Source organism: Saccostrea echinata, unplaced genomic scaffold (assembly GCF_033153115.1).
Source record: "Saccostrea echinata isolate AGI-Se365-2 ecotype Australia unplaced genomic scaffold, CSIRO_AGI_Sech_v1 ptg000050l, whole genome shotgun sequence".
In the NCBI taxonomy this organism is placed as follows: domain Eukaryota; kingdom Metazoa; phylum Mollusca; class Bivalvia; order Ostreida; family Ostreidae; genus Saccostrea; species Saccostrea echinata.
Genome location: NW_026889799.1, coordinates 2,472,780 through 2,480,514, shown reverse-complemented (window position 1 = coordinate 2,480,514; position 7,735 = coordinate 2,472,780). Strand labels below are relative to the sequence as shown.

Here is a 7,735-nt window from a genome sequence, read left to right as displayed (position 1 = left end):
CACCCCATCCCATGGAAAAGGCCTTAGTGGTTTCGTCCCACACAACTCACAGGTATATGGTATCTGTCTTACGAGAACAAATGACTTTAGATACATTGTCAATATGTAATTTTCATGTATGCATACAGTCATTAGCATGATCAGTGAAGAACTTTCTTAAAAAAATAATTTATTTTCTTGACATCATTGATTTGAAAAAAAAAAATGTGAATTAAAATTTTTCCGTAAGACAGAGGTTGAGCTTGCTCTACTTGTTTGGAAAGAATTTATGACAATGAACAGCCGTGAGAACTAGTATTGTAAACAATAATTAGATTAAAAATAAAATAAAATAAATTGATAATTAAAGCCCTCTTTAAAGATAAAATGAATTCTTCATTATAGAAACTGGATTTCACTACAATTACATTAATATGTAGAGAATAAACATTATTGTTCCAAATTAAAATTGCATACTCTGGAATCATCATTGTTAGTGGGGGACCAATGTACTTGGATTTCGTGGGTCACTTGGTTAGCACGAATTTGCATCCCCATGAACAATTATTTTCTCTCTCTCTCTCTCTCTCTCTCTCTCTCTATATATATATATATATATATATTCTTTGAGTCATTTGAATATAGGAGTTATCCACGAAATTCTGTCCCCAGAACCAACAAAATTTTGCTTACCCACGACCCCACAAATTAAAACGATTCTACAGTACATTAAAATATTTTATAATTATTTAATATGAGAGACATAAACAACATAATGTAACAAAATGTAATGTCACTGATAAAAACTCATACGTTAAAATGAAATATCCTGTGAAGACAAAAAACAAATATGATTTTTTTAAAAATTATTTATTTCATTTGGAATAAAACCACTCAGTTGAACACTTTTCTGGAGCATCAGAGTTTGACACTAACTTTTATGAGTACTAGACCAGTTGGGCAGCTTCCAATAATTTTCACTAGCCCTGACCATAAAATCACTAGCCCTGACCAAACTTAAATCCACTTTTTATAAACTGCTAATTATAATGGAAAAAAGTTTCGAAACCATACTACAATAAAGATACCGTCTCTCGCACCTGTTAAGATGTATATTGACAGACTCTTCCACAAATATTATAAGCCTTAATTAAGGAACAATCAATTACCTTAGTTTAAGAATAATTATCCTAAATATAAATATATTGTGAATTAAAGAATATATTATTCAATAACTTCATACTAATTTTAAATACTGAACGAAGTTAGTTTCCATCGCAACTTGTCTATTACAACCGGGCTAAAAATAGCGATTGTTTCATGAGGGGAAGTTTTCTTTTACAGAGCGATGGGTGATGTTTACTTTCAGACAAATAAGAATATTAAAAAATAATAAAAAAATAAAAAAAAAAAAAAACTTTTTAGAATATTTATTTGAGAGACTGAAATGAGGGTTATCATTTATTTCATACACACGACCAGTCATTTTACAGGGTGTTGCTAAAACGCGGAACGGAACGGAAAACGGAAAATCTTACATCAAATTATTTACTTCATGCATGTATAAATCGGACAGGAGCCAGTATTCTTTATCATACAGTTTATATCTCATTAAAAAAATGCATAGCAATGTAATTTATTCATTCGCACCCTAGAACCTACATGCATGCGGTGGTCAATGAAATACATAATAATTATACACACAGCCCAAGTATCTATCTAAAAAATCTAATTTTTGAAGCTTATTCACCAAAGACTGAACTCTCTTTCTTTATCATTTATTATGAAACAGGCAATGGTGTTTCAAAACAGGAGGACGTGGGGGAGGGGGGGGGGGGGCAGAAACAGAGAATAATCATGTACACATGGTGTTCTAGACAAAGATCATTGGCAATAAGGAAAGAATAGAGGACACGCTTATTACAACAACAGGCATGCGCGGATCTAGAGGGGTTCGGGATGGGGTTCGGACCCCTCAAATTTTCTGAGTTATCACAAGTACATAGTCAAGTAAATAAAAGAAAAATGACCCCCCCCCCCTGAAAACACAGACCCCTGTGAAGTTGATAGGAAAAGTAAACAACTTTTAAACGCTTTTTTTGACTGGGGCGTAACCCCAACCCCCCAAAAAATATCCTGGATCCGCGCTATCCACCGTCGGGCACTTAAAGCGAGGACAACGTAGGCTACATCTATGCATCATCCTCCCTCCCTACCAAATAATAAATTACGTGAACGCTGTTTTTTGGGAAAATTTATAATTTCTCCATCATAGCAATTTGAATGTTATTCTGTGCAATCGGTCTGTGTTGTTTTCCAGTTTCAAAATTTGGCCAAATACGGAGGGTGGGGTGGGTGAAGGATGAAGAGTTGTACATGATCATGGTTATCCACGCTTTATATAGGTGCCTGTGCATTTAAAATCATGCTGTGTGCGCTCATATAAAATCGAATCCTGGCTTTTTATGTTGACCAGAGTGGTCTTTTATAAAGTTAATTCACTCATAATTTACCACAACGTTTCATATATACCATATGTACGGCAATTGTTTTCCGTACCCTATGCTTCCTTATTGTACATGAAACTTCATAATATGAGAATATACATGAATAGCTCAACTTGTTCTTGATAATCAAGGTTAAATATGAATAACATATAAAATGTATATTGTTTTTGGTATAATTTATCAGGGTGATAATATGTATATATATATGATTTAATTATTTTCAAGGCCTTTAAACTGGTATCATATTTTCCGTTTTCCGTTCATCGTTTTAGCAACACCCCATTTTACTCGACCGGACCACTCATTTACTAGACTGGGTCAGTCGGACGTGCCTTAGTGTCAAACTCTGATCATAACCACTCTTGACGAACACCTACATTGGGATGTTACCACCAGTATTCATCATGTTCAATAATTTTGTTGGCAGGATGTGGCAATATTCTAAAGACATGTACAGATTTATTTTTAAGTCTTCAAGTCTTGTATAGACCTTGATATCATATCGATCTATTGTAGGATAATGATGTAGTACAATCAGGAGCCGTACACGTGAATATGTATTCTGGCCTTTAAATTCCTAGTGTCTACCAAAATTTGTGCCAAAATTGGTAAGAATACCAAATAAACTTATTCCACCTTATTATCAAACTAACGTTTTAAGACATTTTTTTTTTTTTTTAAAAAAGGGGGGGGGGGGGGTGTTTACCCTCTCCCAGCTCAGAAAAAAAAAATTGGGTTGGTAGTTAGGTAGTAAATTTTAATTTTGGAGAAAAATTCAACATCTATGCATGAATTATCTAAGTTTATTGAAATTAAAGATGTTAATAAAATTAAAGTAGTTGTTAACAGGATGAGAAAATTCCAGAATGAATGAAAAAAAAAAATGATAATTTCCTACAGTTTTCTAAAAAAAGTTTTGAATGGGGCCATTTCTAGTCTGCCAGTGGGGACTGGGGATTTTTTTTTTTATAAAGATTGCCTAATATATATTACTATTTTTTTTTTCAATTACAAAAAAGAAAAAAAAGAATTGATTATAGACAGTGTACATGTATCCAAAGTGTTCAATTCTTGTTCTTCATTTTTATTTGTTGTTTTGAATAAAGTTACCTTTCATTATAATCACTGATGCAAAGACAATTGTGAAGGATTTTTTATGATATGCAGGTCAGGACCATTCTACATATACATCAGTAATAAAATGTAAATTTTGCTATTTCATAAAGTTAGTAGAACAAATTTGGATATTACAGTGCAGGGAACTAATTTTGTTACAGCATCAATGCTGATTTGAATGCTTCCTTTGCTTGCTGATTTGAATGCTTCCTTTGCTTGCTGATTTAATGCTAGTTATCCTTATCCTGATCCTGATCTGATCCTTATCCTGATGCTACTTTTGCTGGTTCAAAACTAGGTCAATGCTAGTAATGCTACCGGAAGTAGGATTATCCTGGCGGAAGTGGATAATTTAATTTCAGCATTGCTATTTTAAGCCATAAAAAATATTTTTTTTGTAATTTTTATTTGTATATTGTATTAAATAACTTTCTTTTATCTGTTTACATTTTTTACCGAAAGAAATTTAGCGATTTTTAACGAATTTCGCTTTGTCAAATTCCAATCGTAAAATTGAAAACAAAAATGGCGACACAGTGAAAGTTGGAAGTAAATCTTGCGAAGTTATCGTAACAGAGTTGTTTGACAAAGGCTAGCTGCCCACTGCAATCCAGATAATTCTTATGAGGTATGGGTGCGTCGATTTACCCAAATGGACCCAAATGGAACTCAAATGGACCCAAATGGACACAAATGGACCCAAATGGAACCCAAATGGACCCAAATGGAAACTCAAATGGACCCAAATGGAAATCAAATGGACCCAAATGGAACATTAAACATATATTATCGTATTCTCAATTTGTTACTAATTTAAAATGATAAGAATTATGAAATTACAAATGGAGAATATTAATTATTCATTTCTAATATTGTATTTTAAAATACGAATTAATCTTTTTTCTATTTGTAATAACTTTTGCATATCATTGAATACAAAATTGAAGTATTTCATTTTAAAGTTTATATAGTTTTCATGGCTGTAGGAACGGGGGGGGGGGGGGGGACTGGGCCTGTGCCCCCACCCCCACCCCCCAATAATTTTGCCGATATATAGAATACTAAAGAAAATTAATTCGTATTCTAAAATACAATATTAGAGATGAATAATTAATATTCTCCATTTGTAAGTTCATTATTTTCATCATTTTAAATAAGTAACAACTTGATAATACGATAATATATATTTAATATTCCCTTCGATTTCCATTTGGGTCCATTTGATTTCCATTTGGGTCCATTTTGATTTCCATTTGGGTCCATTTGGGTTCCATTTGGGTCCATTTGTTTCCACTTGGGTCCATTTGGGTTCCATTTGGGTCCATTTGGGTAAATCGACGTGCCGTGAGGTATTGCTTGCACCCAACGATGCGATGATTTTCCCATTTCCGAAGCGATTTCGGAAGAAGAGCCCCAATGTGTTCAACGTGTGAGCAAGGAAACGTGATGGACAATGAACATGATGAAGTTTATGACAAACCCAGACGAAAATTTATCATGTTTCGTGTGAATATTTCAGCAAAAATATTATGCTTTAAGTTGTAAAAGCCGTTTCCAAGGAACCATCAGATCATCAGTACACTACCATGACTCAGAGGGTATGTAAACTATGTTTTTTTTTTTTTAATTATCAAATTATCAGATTATGTAAGGATGATGTGAAACAGATTTACAAATAAATAAACACTCAAAATTCTCAGCGATTCTGGCATTTAAACCCATGTGATTTTAAAGGTCAATTTTTACAATTGAGAAAGAATTATATGTATGATTTTTAGAGATTCAGATGCAGTCTTCTGTAGTTAATTCACATGGTATCAAGTCAGTACATAACCTGACCGACTGATAACCAAGTCCACTCAAACCTAGTATGTCAACTCTAACCAAATCTATAGACTGGTATTGCCTGTCTCTTTCGTACGTTCATGTATATTGCGCATATCAGACAGGCAAGGCCAGTCTACCAAATCTAGAAGTCAACTGTTAAACAAAAGTATGGTTACGGAATTCAATTTACCCTTGCGGTCTTAGTTTTGAGGGGAGAAGTTAGGTTGTACCTTATCATGTAACTGACCTGTGCCTGGTTTACGAGTAGATTGTACGTAAGGTTTTAAACAGATACATTATAACAACATTTTTCAAAAGGCAGAAAAGTAACTTACAATTAAGTACCTGAATAAAATGCTACAAGAAAAAGTAAGGAAAAAAGAAAGTTGTCCCAAGTCAAATAAAACTGTTTTGGGATGGGAAGGGTTCGAAGGCTGGGATGATACAATTTTTTTTATATTGATACGTACATTGATATGTATCAATCATGATATTTGAGCTATGATACGATATGTATCAAATATTTTGAATTGGTCATGAAATCTTATTTTTGTATTGAAAAGAACAAAACATTTCATCCCAATTATGAATGATTTATTTAAAGACATAAGCTGTATATCCGTTGTAAAACAAACTTACTTCACGCAAGTGGTGTAAATTTTTACCGGTATGTATTTTAAATAAATATTTCTATTTAAGGACATACGCAATGTACTTTACCTACTGATAATTTTTCAAGATATTCTTAATTTAAGATTATAGTGCCATCAGAAGTTCGTAGACAAAAAATCAGCATGCATTTCCAGAGGTTTTGAAAAGATATCAATTGATGAAAATTCCTGTATAATTCATAGAGAAATATACAAAAATTACTAAGCATATATTCTAGATGTTTTGTTTATCAAAACTTGTTTTAGAAGAAGTATACAATAGCATATATAGACATTAAATTGTAGCACACAGTTCCTTTAAATATTGGAACTCTTCAACTCCAGGGAAAAAGACAATAATGTTCAAACTACGTTGCGTATGTCCTTCACGTCATGTTTATCATACATATATTAAACCCAAAATGTAAGTAAACAAAGAAAAACGCCTGAATTTTTTTGCAATATTTAAATATTTTTACATACATATTGATATACGTACCATCCTCACACAGAATTAATATTATCGATTAATCTTTTCAGCCCTAATGGCTCCTTTTAAATTTTACTGGAGTTAAAGAAAAAAGAAATTAAATTAATGCTTGAAACTGTGATCATTAATTTGACATTAAAAAGCAAAATCATGTTCTAAATCACTTCACCGTTCTAAGTTACTAATTGTGCCCCTATTTCATTGACGCAAGTACTTTTCAAGTTTAAGTAGTGCCAATTTATTTTCTTTTACCTGAAAAAAAAAATACTTGCTTTAAAACTTGTCTTAATACAATTTGCTCTTCAAGTCTGTATTCTGTATATTTGTACGTGCGATGTAGACGTAATTGTATAAAGTTAACAAAACTGTAGTTAGAACTGTATATACATTGTATTTTTAACATTTGGCATTTTTTATATTTGAATTTATAATCTTTTTACTTTTATTATTTAAGCAGTCTGTTTGAAAGTAAAAATAATTCAAGGATGAGTTTCTTAATCATATGAAATTTAAAAATCTCCAACCAAAACTTATATTCAGATTCTCTTTGGAAGATTGTTTGTTAATATCCATGCAAGAAGAGAAATTAAACTAATCAACTTAATTTACATTGATAACATTTTTAAATTAAATCATGACCTAATATCTCATATTTTTCAGGCCAATGATAGTAAACACTGCAGTAAGTCCACCAGGGATTGATGGCAAAAAAAAAGGTTATTTTGAAGAATGATTTGGATATGCTGGCCTCCTCTTTGGACCTAAATCCAGCTGATGAAATTCTATCTGAAAAAATAGTGAGAAGCCAAGAACTAATAATCAACTTCTGTAAATCAGACAGTGGTGTTAAAACCTGTGTGATGAAGTGTGCAAAATTCATTGATCACATACTTGTACATTTTTAAGTTATCTCCCATGTAGATCTAAAAAGTAATGTACAGAGTTTAAAGTGGACTTCAAGTGCTTTATGTATTGTACATGATTACATTGAGATGTATGAAAATTGAAATGCATGCCTGCTCTTTTGTACAGTCTTAAAACTGTTCATATGATTGTCCACATAATTGATTTTGTCAAATAAATGAACACATATATTTTACAGTAGTGTGATGTTTTAGGTACTAATAGAGAGATACATGTATATATAAAATTTTATGTCCAAGTTG

General features: G+C 32.1%; 1 long non-coding RNA gene across 1 annotated transcript; it reads left to right on the top strand.

The window, feature by feature from the left end:
* Positions 1–4,103: 4,103 nt before the first annotated feature.
* Positions 4,104–7,285, top strand: LOC133203343 (uncharacterized). Its single transcript, XR_009723402.1, has 3 exons — positions 4,104–4,230; positions 4,952–5,200; positions 7,230–7,285. It is a non-coding gene; the product is annotated as an uncharacterized LOC133203343 (long non-coding RNA).
* Positions 7,286–7,735: the final 450 nt, after the last annotated feature.